Raw genomic sequence first — 12,477 nt, 5'->3', positions numbered from 1 at the left:
CAAAGCAACCTCATTTCAAAACTTATTTTGTTTAGTTCTTTTGTTGCTTATAATTTTCACACTCCCTGTTCAGACTATTTTTTTTCCAAATAAATAATCTTTGGTTAGTATGCTTTTACTAAAAATTTGAATTGGAGAAGCTGAAGCAAATCACTGTCCACTCTAGAAGCTCTAGTAGAATTGCAAAAACATGTTAACAGCAGCCACTTCAGTCAGTGCATACTAGTAACAGCTATCAAAGTTTTGTACCTAGTGGTCAGGTCCTGGAAAGGAAGACCAAAGGCTTTCTTGTGGCAGAAAGAACCTGTAAATTAATTCCTCAAAGGATATTACTGCTGCCATCTACAGACCAAATAGCTTCATAGCTCCTACATGTAATTAGAAAAGATATTATTTATTTAGAAGAAATTTACACTGACACTAACAAAGAAAAAAAGACATTTGATGGTTGATTTGATAAGCAGTCAGAATCTTACATTCAAAGCAATTAATGAGGGAAAAAATCACCAGCACAGTTTGTGGGAGATTTTTAGCAAATTTTAAGAGGTACTTATATTTTCAGGATTATGCAAAAAACCTGAATTTACGTTAGAGAGAGTCAGCTACCAAAATAGACAAGTTGCCTAGATATCTTCAGGTCCCATCATTTTTAAACCTGTAGACATCACAGATATGCCTATCCCAAGAGCCAAATTTTACCTGATGGCTGAAAATAAGTTTTATGGAGCCCGAAACAGATTCACATGTACACTGCAAAAACAGCATTTTAAGGCACCTGATTTCTGGCTGAGGCCAATTCCATTCATCGATCTGTGCTCAACTATAGACAGTAGGAGTAATCTAGAAGGGGAAGGGAAGGTTGTGTGCAAAGGCCACTGTTGAGTCAGAGCATACATATATAACATGCAGCCTTAGCCCCTCTGACTCCGAGCAACATCCTGTAATTGCCCCTCCAAGACTGAAGATCCTGGAAAGTGAGAAATTAATGTGATGAGTGTGATATAAATAATGGTTCAGATAGATTAAAGAGGCTGGCTTGGCAAAATTATAAAGGCACCAGAATAGAGACAGCCAGTAAGTGTCCTGTTGTCCATCTGCTGTCTGAAATTTCTGGTGTGCACCTATAAACAGCTCCAGCCAGAATTTGGTCCCAGAGAGAGATTTTTAATCACTGCATAAAGGATCATCAACAGAAGTAATACTTTTCAGACCAACATCATAACACTGTCAGACTTTGATATCCCTCCCAAAAATCCTGCTTGTACAGATAGCACATAATTCTAATTGTGTCCCTCCCACTGGATCTGTGAAGGTAGGTGTGGTGATCCATGGGTTTCCTGTATATAGTTGTCTGTCAGGTTCCATTGTTGAAGCTGATCATGGTATCCAGGGAGATTTCCACCACAACTTCAACAACCACCACCCATCCATTAAACTCTCTCTGGAACACTCCCACACTAGCATGAACTTCCTGGATACCACCATCAACTTCAACAAATGAACCTAAAGACTACTATATACAAGAAACCCACAGATCACCACACCTACCTTCAGAGATCCAGTGGCCATCCCAAATGCACCAAGAAATCTACAGTCGGGCATTCAAATACCACAGAATATGCTCCAAGGAGAAAGTCCAGGATATACAGCTTAACACACTAAAACCATCTTCTCCAAAGAAGAACACTTCACCAAAGAAGTAGATCACATCATGGAATGGACCACCCAAATACCCTGAGAAAACCTGCTTCAGTATGGAAATAAAAAAAAATCTCTGACCACACAACTTTGGTTGTCACCCCACTGGAATCCATATGGGGTATCATTAAACAATTACAAACCATACTTCATGGGGACTACATCCTGAAAGAAATCTTTCCTGAACCCTCCTCTTCTGGCCTTCAAACAACCCCCCAGCCTCTCCAAATTCATTATCAGAAGCAAGCTCCCCACAAACCAGGACATACCAACTCAAAGTGGCACCAGCCGCTGTCAGAATACATGCAAAACCTGTAGACATATCTTCACTGCTAGGATGATCAACAACTCCCACAACACACCTTTGCGATCCATGGATCCTACACATGCGTTATCTCAACATATGGTGTACCTCATCCAGTGCACTAAATGCTCCAATAACAACTATGTGGGTGAAACCAGACAATCACTATGCTCTCACATGAACTTATACAGGAAAATGATAAAAGACAAAAACACCATATCACCTGTGGGTGAGCACTTTTCACAAAACAAGCCCTCTGTATCTGATTACTCAGTCCTCATTTTCAAGGGAAATCTGCACAACAAATTCAAAAGATGAGCCTGGGAGCTTAAATTCTTAACTTTGCTAGACACTAAGGCCATGTCTACACTAGCACTTATGAAGGCAAAACTTTTGTCAGTTGGGGGTGTGAAAAAGCACCTCCCTGAGTGACATAAGTTTTGCTGGCATAAGCACTGGTGTGCATAGTGCTATGTTGGCAGAGACACTCTCCAGCCAATATAGCTACCACCACTCTTTGAGCTGGTTTTATGATGTTGATAAGCGAGATCTCTCCCGTTGGCATAATGCAGCTACATGAGCGTGCCTACGCTCATATAAGCTTAAGCTTGTAAGTGTAGATATGGCCCAAAATCATGGACTGAATAAAGACAGTGGACTTATGACTTAGTACAACAATCTATAACCCACTAGCAATCCCCAGCCCCAGATGCTTTTTTCCCCTCCTTTCCTCCCCCTCTGACCCTGTCATAAACAGATAGCTAAGGGTTAATGTCTCTTTCACCTGAAACACCTGACCAGAGAACCAATCAGGAAACCGGATTTTTTCAACTTTGGGTGGAGGGAATTGTGTGTCTGAGGTCTTTGTTTTCTGTCTGCCTGCTTTCTCTGAGCTTTGGAGAAGTAGTTCTGCTTTCTAATCTTTTGTTTCTAAGTGTAAGGACAAAGAGATCAGATAGTAAGTTATATGGTTTCTTTTCTTTGGTATTTGCATGAATATAAGTGCTGGAGTGCTTTGATTTGTATTCTTTTTGAATAAGGCTGTTTATTCAATATTCTTTTAAGAAATTGCCCTGTATTGTATCACCTTAATACAGAGAGAGCATTTGTATTTTTTTCTTTCTTTTTTATATAAAGCTTTCTTTTAAGACCTGTTGGAGTTTTTCTTTACTTCAGGGAAATTGAATCTGTATTCACCAGGGAATTGGTGGGAGGAAGAAATCAGGGGAGATCTGTGTGTGGGTTGGATTTGCTAGCTTGATTTTGCATTTCCTCTGGGTGAAGAGGAAAGTGCTTTTGTTTCCAGGATTGGAAACGGAGAGGGCAAGTCACTCTGTTTGGATTCACAGAGCTTGTGTCTGTGTATCTCTCCAGGAGCACCTGGAGAGGGGAAGGGAAAAAGGATTATTTCCCTTTGTTGTGAGACTCAAGGGATTTGGGTCTTGGGGTCCCCAGGGAAGGTTTTTCAGGGGGACCAGAGTGCCCCAAAACACTCTAATTTTTTGGGTGGTGGCAGCAAGTACCAGGTCCAAGCTGGTAACTAAGCTTGGAGGTTTTCATGCTAACCCCCATATTTTGGACGCTAAGGTCCAGATTTGGGACTAAGGTTATAACATGGTGGCAGCCGGTGGGATCTAGACAGAATCCAGAAGCCAGTAGGAATATTATATTTTTCTTTTCTCTGCTAAGGGCTTTTTAGCAGAGAGAAACAGTTTGGTTTTAAAAGGGAACCAGAGAGAATTTTTTTTTCTGCTCTCTCTGGCAGTTTGTGGCTTGCATGTTAAGCAAGAAGTCGTTAAAGACTATTAACAGTCTTTTGTCACACAATAGCACTCCCATTGTGAGTCATACCAGCACTATATAAATGCAAATAAAGTGGTTTTTCAGGTTTACTTAACATTGAAGATTAGCTAAAGGCACTGTTGCTAGGCAGACTTCAGGAGGCAACAGAGAACCTGCAGTTCAGAGGATAAACACCAGAGGGCACCCCAACACAAGAAAACAGGAATCATGACTTCTAAGGCAAAAATGGGGGCCAAAGACCAATTCAGAGAAGCTGAACACAGGCGACAACTGGAAATAAAACAAGCAGAGATGGAAATAAGAGAAAGAGAAAGAGAGGCAGCCTACAAAAGAAAACTAGAAGAAGAAGAGGTAGCCTACCAAAGAGAACAGGCAGCCAAAGAGGCAGACCACCGCCGAGAAATGGAAAAACAACAAAAAGAAATGGAAAAACAACAAAAAGAGAATGAAGAGAAGGAAAAACAGAGAAAACATGAACTGGAGTTGGCAAAAGCTGGGCTGCATGTGCCAGCCAACCCTAACAACCCGGCGCCAATTATTGCTCCACAGCACAGAAAATTTCCCACCTACAAGGCAGGTGATGACACCGAGGCCTTCTTGGAAAATTTTGAAAGAGCCTGTCTTGGGTACAGCATCCCCGAAGACCAGTACATGGTAGAATTAAGGCCACAACTCAGTGGGCCTTTAGCAGAGGTGGCAGCTGAAATGCCTAAGCAGCAAATGAATAACTATAAACTTTTTCAAACCAAGGCCAGATACAGGATGGGGATAACCCCAGATCATGCCCGTCGGCGTTTCAGAACCCAAAAGTGGAAACCAGAGGTGTCATTTCCCAAACACGCCTACTACATTGCAAAAAACTATGAGGCCTGGATAACAGGAAACAACATTCAAACCTTGGAAGAACTGAACCTCCTCATACAAATGGAGCAGTTCTTGGATGGTGTTCCTGAAGACATCACACGGTACATACAAGATAGAAATCCCAAAGATATCGCTGAGGCGGGGGAGATTGGAGCCAAATGGATGGAACTGGCAGAAAGCAAGAAAGCTGCTGTCAAGGGGAACGATTACCACAGGGGGCACACAGACCATAAACCCTACAACCGAGGACAGCCAAAGACCCCACATACCACCCAAGTAAAGCCACAGATACCCTACCCTTCAACCTCACCAGTCTCCAGTAACTCACCTCGGCCCAGTGACCCATCAGATGGAAGATGCTTTAAGTGTAATGAACTGGGACATATCAAGGCCAACTGTCCCAAGAACACCATGCGAGTGCAATTCATTATACCACCATCACACCAAAGATCCCCAGGCCCGGATGCCTCTCAAATACCCTTGGAGCGAAGGGAAAATTTGAGAGTCGGCGGAAAGAATGTTACTGCGTGGAGAGACACGGGGGCACAAGTGTCAGCTATCCACCAATCCTTCGTAGACCCCAAATTCATCAACCCAAAGGCCAAAGTTACAATTTACCCCTTCATGTCACAAGCTGTAGACTTGCCTACAGCTCAACTGCCTGTCCAGTACAAAGGCTGGTCAGGAATGTGGACTTTTGCAGTCTATGACAATTATCCTATCCCCATGCTACTGGGGGAAGACTTGCCCAACCAGGTGAGGCGGGCCAAGAGAGTGGGAATGGTTACACGTAGCCAAACCAGGCAAGCTTCCAGACCCATTCCTGTTCCTGAGCCATCCACAGAGGCCCCGTCTGTGTTACCAGAGACCCAGACAGAGGTAGTGGACCCGGATTCCATGCCTACCACTGAAACAGCCACAGCATCTCCAGTCCCAGGCCCGGAACTGGAACAGCAACCAGCACCAGCAATTGCAACCCCATCTTCAAACTCAACGCCAGTGGGCGCCAACGAGCCAGAACTGGCAGAAGCAACAGACAGCCATACCCAAAAGGCTCAGCCAGAGCCTGAAATACCCTCAGGTGCACCAGCGCAGAGTGGTTCACCAGCAACGGAAACAACCCCATCACCTACATCGCTTCCAGAGGGACCAAGCCCAAGTCCACAGTCTGAGGAAGAACTGGTGACCCCAGCCTCAAGGGAACAGTTCCAGACTGAGCAGGAAGCAGATGACAGCCTTCAGAAAGCTTGGGCGGCGGCACGGAGCACCCCACCGCCTCTCAGCTCTTTCTAATCGATCCAGGTTTGTTATAGACCAAGGACTTTTATACAAGGAAATTCTTTCTGGTGGACACCGGGAAGAATGGCAGCCGCAAAAACAGTTGGTGGTTCCAACTAAGTACCGGGGGAAGCTCTTAAGCTTAGCCCATGATCATCCCAGTGGCCATGCTGGGGTGAACAGAACCAAGGACCGGTTGGGGAAGTCCTTCCACTGGGAGGGGATGGGCAAGGATGTTGCCAAGTATGTCCGGTCTTGTGAGGTATGCCAAAGAGTGGGAAAGCCTCAAGACCAGGTCAAGGCCCCTCTCCAGCCACTCCCCATAATTGAGGTCCCATTTCAGCGAGTAGCTGTGGATATTCTGGGCCCTTTCCCAAAAAAGACGCCCAGAGGAAAGCAGTACGTACTGACTTTAGTGGACTTTGCTACCCGATGGCCAGAAGCAGTAGCTCTAGGCAACACCAGAGCTAACACTGTGTGCCTGGCCCTAACAGACATCTTTGCCAGGGTAGGTTGGCCCTCTGACATCCTTACAGATTCAGGGTCTAATTTCCTGGCAGGGACCATGGAAAAACTGTGGGAAGCTCATGGGGTGAATCACTTGGTTGCCACCCCGTACCATCATCAAACCAATGGCCTGGTGGAAAGGTTCAATGGAACTTTGGGGGCCATGATACGAAAATTCATCAACGAATTCTCCAATAATTGGGACCTAGTGTTGCAGCAGTTGCTGTTTGCCTACAGGGCTGTACCACATCCCAGTTTAGGGTTTTCACCGTTTGAACTTGTGTATGGTCACGAGGTTAAGGGGCCATTACAGTTGGTGAAGCAGCAATGGGAGGGGTTTACGCCTTCTCCAGGAACTAACATTCTGGACTTTGTAAACAACCTACAAAGCACCCTCCAACACTCTTTAGCCCTTGCTAGAGAGAACCTAAAGGATGCTCAGGAAGAGCAAAAGGCCTGGTATGACAGACATGCCAGAGAACGTTCTTTCAGGGTAGGAGACCAGGTTATGGTCTTGAAGGCGCAACAGGCCCATAAGATGGAAGCATCATGGGAAGGGCCATTCACGGTCCAAGAGCGCCTGGGAACTGTAAACTACCTCATAGCATTTCCCAATTCCTCACTAAAGCCTAAAGTGTACCATGTTAATTCTCTCAAGCCTTTCTATTCCAGAGATTTACAGGTTTGTCAGTTTACAGTCCAGGGAGATGATGCTGAGTGGCCTGACGGTGTCTACTACGACGGGAAAAAAGACGGTGGCGTACCCTGGAACGTCTGCAGCGGCAACAAATTAAGGAGCTGTGCACTAGCTTCGCCCCATTGTTCTCAGCCACCCCAGGACGGACTGAACGGGCATACCACTCCATTGATACAGGTAATGCTCACCCAATCAGAACCCCACCCTACCGAGTGTCTCCTCATGCCCAAGCTGCTATAGAACGGGAGATCCAGAACATGCTACAGATGGGTATAATCCGCTCATCTACCAGTGCATGGGCATCTCCAGTGGTTCTGGTACCCAAACCAGATGGGGAAATACGCTTTTGCGTGGACTACCGTAAGCTAAATGCGGTAACTCGTCCGGACAACTATCCAATGCCACGCACTGATGAGCTATTGGAAAAGTTGGGACGTGCCCAGTTCATCTCTACAATAGACTTAACCAAGGGGTACTGGCAAGTACCGCTAAATGAACCTGCCAAGGAGAGGTCAGCATTCGTCACCCATGCGGGGGTGTATGAATTCAATGTCCTTCCTTTCGGCCTTCGAAATGCACCCGCCACCTTCCAGAGGCTGGTAGATGGTCTATTAGCTGGACTGGGAGAATTTGCAGTTGCCTACCTCGATGATGTGGCCATTTTTTCAGACTCCTGGCCCGAACACCTACTCCACCTGGAAAAGGTCTTTGAGCGCGTCAGGCAGGCAGGACTAACTGTTAAGGCCAAAAAGTGTCAAATAGGCCAAAACAGAGTGACTTACCTGGGGCACCAGGTGGGTCGAGGAACCATAAACCCCCTACAGGCCAAGGTGGATGCTATCCAAAAGTGGCCTGTCCCAAGGTCAAAGAAACAGGTCCAATCCTTCTTAGGCTTGGCCGGATACTACAGACGATTTGTACCACACTACAGCCAAATCGCTGCCCCATTGACCGACCTAACCAAAAAGACCCAGCCAAATGCCGTTAAGTGGACTGATGAGTGTCAAAAAGCCTTTACCCAGCTTAAGGCAACGCTTATGTCTGACCCTGTGCTCAGGGCCCCGGACTTTGATAAGCCATTCCTAGTAACCACGGATGCATCTGAGCGTGTATAGGAGCAGTGCTCATGCAGGAAGCAACAGATCACAACTTCCATCCTGTCGTGTTCCTCAGCAAGAAACTGTCTGAGAGGGAAAGTCACTGGTCAGTCAGTGAAAAGGAATGCTATGCCATTGTGTACGCCCTGGAAAAGCTACGCCCATATGTTTGGGGACGGCGGTTCAAACTACAAACTGACCATGCTGCACTAAAGTGGCTTCATACTGCCAAGGGGAACAACAAGAAACTTCTTCGTTGGAGTTTAGCTCTCCAAGATTTTGATTTTGAAATTCAACACATCACAGGAGCTTCTAACAAAGTTGCTGATGCACTCTCCCGTGAGAGTTTCCCAGAATCCAGTAGTTAAAAAGTGTTCTTAAAATGTAAAAGTCTGTTAGTTATATACTTAGTAGTATATGTAAAGGTGCATGTGTTGTATTAATCTGTTTATTTTCAAGTTCTAGAAGGAAATTGCCGCCAGTGAGCTTCCCCACTGTCTGCAATTTGGGGGGGGCGTGTCATAAACAGATAGCTAAGGGTTAATGTCTCTTTCTCCTGAAACACCTGACAAGAGAACCAATCAGGAAACCGGATTTTTTCAACTTTGGGTGGAGGGAATTGTGTGTCTGAGGTCTTTGTTTTCTGTCTGCCTGCTTTCTCTGAGCTTTGGAGAAGTAGTTCTGCTTTCTAATCTTTTGTTTCTAAGTGTAAGGACAAAGAGATCAGATAGTAAGTTATATGGTTTCTTTTCTTTGGTATTTGCATGAATATAAGTGCTGGAGTGCTTTGATTTGTATTCTTTTTGAATAAGGCTGTTTATTCAATATTCTTTTAAGAAATTGCCCTGTATTGTATCACCTTAATACAGAGAGACCATTTGTATTTTTTCTTTCTTTTTTATATAAAGCTTTCTTTTAAGACCTGTTGGAGTTTTTCTTTACTTCAGGGAAATTGAATCTGTATTCACCAGGGAATTGGTGGGAGGAAGAAATCAGGGGAGATCTGTGTGTGGGTTGGATTTGCTAGCCTGATTTTGCATTTCCTCTGGGTGAAGAGGAAAGTGCTTTTGTTTCCAGGATTGGAAACGGAGAGGGCAAGTCACTCTGTTTGGATTCACAGAGCTTGTGTCTGTGTATCTCTCCAGGAGCACCTGGAGGGGGGAAGGGAAAAAGGATTATTTCCCTTTGTTGTGAGACTCAAGGGATTTGGGTCTTGGGGTCCCCAGGGAAGGTTTTTCAGGGGGACCAGAGTGCCCCAAAACACTCTAATTTTTTGGGTGGTGGCAGCAAGTACCAGGTCCAAGCTGGTAACTAAGCTTGGAGGTTTTCATGCTAACCCCCATATTTTGGACGCTAAGGTCCAGATTTGGGACTAAGGTTATAACAGACCCCCCCCACCCTCCGCGAACTGGAAGATTGTTAATGGGCCACTTCACCTTGAATGGTATCAGAGGGGTAGCCATGTTAGTCTGGATCTGTAAAAGCAGCAAAAAGTCCTGTGGCACCTTATAGACGTCTGTTAGTCTATAAGATGCCATAGGACTTTTTGCTGCTTTCACCTTGAATGGTTCTTTGAAATACGTGTTAACTACTTATGCTAAACTGTCTGTTCCAACTTGTATTTAGTTGTGACACTCTTGAGGCTTGCAGCATTTCTCAACCTGGGGTCCCCTGTGGTGGGTCGCAAACAGGTTTCAGAGGTTCCACTAAGCAGGGCTGGCATTAGACTTGCTGAGGCCCAGGACAGAAAGCTGAAGCCTCACTGCCTGGGGCTAAAGCCCTGGGCTGAAGCCGAAGCCTGAGTAACTTAGCTTCACAGGGCCCCCTATGGTGTGGAGCCCTGGGCAACTGCCCTGCTTGCTATCCCTTAACACTGGCCCTGACTTTTATATGCAGAAAAACATTTGTTGTGGGCCATGGAGTTTTTATATCATATTGTGGGAGGCTCAGAAAGAAAAAGGTTGAGAACCCCTGCTCTACACTACAGAGTTAGGGGGACGTAAGCCTTACGGCGACCTAATTATATCAGTGTACACACTACAGCCTTGCTCCCGCCAATGTAATTGACATAACTCCACCTCCATGAGAGGCATAGGGCTTGTCAGCATAGTTAGGGCAACACAGTGTCCATGTAGATACTGCATTACTTATATTGGCTGTTGGCTGTCATTCTTCTCAATTTCTAGCAGGGGCAGCCAGGCTCTAGCGGTCACTGCGGGGCAGGGTAGGGGGGCCTACAACTAGAGCCTGGCTGCCCCCGAGTTTCCTGCTCCCAACCAGGCTGTGGCCACCCCGCTTCCCACTAGCAGCCAGACAGCCCCCCAGGTCCCAGCTCCCCCAGCCCAACTGCTGCCCAGGCTCACAGCTTTGAGCCAAGCTGCGACCACCTGGCTCCCTGCTCCCAGCTGGGTCCTGCCCAGTAGCTCTCAGCTCCCTGCTGGGAGCCATGGTGCTGCCTGGAGGCTCCCCACTCCCTGCAAGAAGCCTACCGGTTGCACTGACACTGCCAGCTCACTGCCAAGAGCCTAGAACAACTTGGCTACCCTACAGCAGGTTGCTGAGAGCCCGGGAGAGAAGTCAGGCTCCTGATGGCGGGGAGCGGGAGCCAAGAGCCCACAGGGACCAACATCTTTCGAGCTTACAAAGAGCTCTTCCTCAGGTCTGGTAAATGTACTCAGAGCATCACAAGGTGAAACAGATTGTTTATTGTAAGTAGTTAACACAACTACAACAACACTGCAAGCCAGGGAGTGGTGCATTCCTCAGAATATTGAAGGGAGCTGCAATGGTGACAAAAAGTAACCTTGGGCACCCTCCACCAAGATGTGTAAAGATCTGTTGGACTACAACACAGAATTGGGTCATAACCCACTCATATTGCACATGTGATATTAATGTATATTAAACAGTGTAATAAGAAAAATATTGGTTATTTGCAATGTTGGTAAGAATATGTTGCTTTGAGACTTTTTTCCTCCACTTGTCCACAAATTGTCCCCTGCCCAACCTGCGTACCTTCTAACTGAACTGGTTTTGCTCTGTCTGTGGCTTTTTTGGCTATGGAGGAAAGGGCAAGTGAGGCCCTTATAATTTAGTAATTTGTAAGAATCTGTTTATCAGACTTATACAGAGATTATTTCCCAATCTTCAAATGAGCACTTTTCCTCACACCTAAGCTGCAAAACTTGGCTAATTAACAGTACTCTAAAGAAATTCACCATTGGACTGGGACGAGGCAATGCAAATTTCAGCTTAAAGGCAGAATTTGTGGGGAACTTCAAAAATGGAAAAAATGCGGGGTATGGGGAGAAAATAGTGGAAATCAGTTTACGAATGTCATCCATCATAGTTAACACCTGTTATAGGATGGCTTGAGTCTCGTGGTAACTTGTACCACACTTGGCTCCCTTGGACAGACTCAGGAGAAGCCAAAGGCAGCATTATCTGTGTGTGGTGGTTCCTGCAGGGCTAAGCTGGAGCACAGAGGAGCGTTCCATGGGAGTTTCAGTCCCAGTAGCTGCCATGCACTGGTGGCATTTGAGTGCCAGGGGCAGAGCCACCCTTGCTGTGCTGTGGTTTGCTCAGATTTCAATACACCCTTTCCCACACTTGGTGGCGACCCAAGCCAGGTGACTAATGGCTTGTCTAGATTTACTGGAGGATCGACAATGCAGCAATCCATGTATCGGCAGTTGATTTAGTGACCATCGATTGCTTTCCTGGCAACGCCTGTACTCCACCTGATTGAGAAGAATAAGGGCATGTCTATAATCCAGTGGAGGTTGATTTATCGCGTCTAGTGAAGACGTGATAAATCAACCGCCAAGCGCTCTGCCATTGACTCCGGTACTCCACCGGAGTGAGAAGTGCAGGCGGAGTCAACAAGGGAGCATCAGCCGTTGACCTACCGCAGTGAAGACACTACGGTAAGTAGCTCTAAGTACATCGACTTCAGCTACGTTATTCGCATAGCTGAGGTTGCATAATTTAGGGTTTGTCTACACTACCTGCTGGATTGGCGGGCAACAATCAAGCCAGTGGGGATTGATGTATCATGTCTAGAAGAGACACAATAAATCGATTCCTGATACATTGAACACTACCTGCCGGATACTATAGACATACCCTTATATCAATCTCCCTACCAGTGTAGACCAGGCCTGCAATCAATCGCAGCCCCCCAGCCCCAGTGCAGACCAGGCCTAAGGGGAGTTGACAGGAGAGCATCT

This window comes from Gopherus evgoodei, chromosome 2 (genome assembly GCF_007399415.2).
Source record: "Gopherus evgoodei ecotype Sinaloan lineage chromosome 2, rGopEvg1_v1.p, whole genome shotgun sequence".
Lineage (NCBI taxonomy): Eukaryota > Metazoa > Chordata > Testudines > Testudinidae > Gopherus > Gopherus evgoodei.
Note: the sequence above shows the minus strand (reverse complement) of the source record.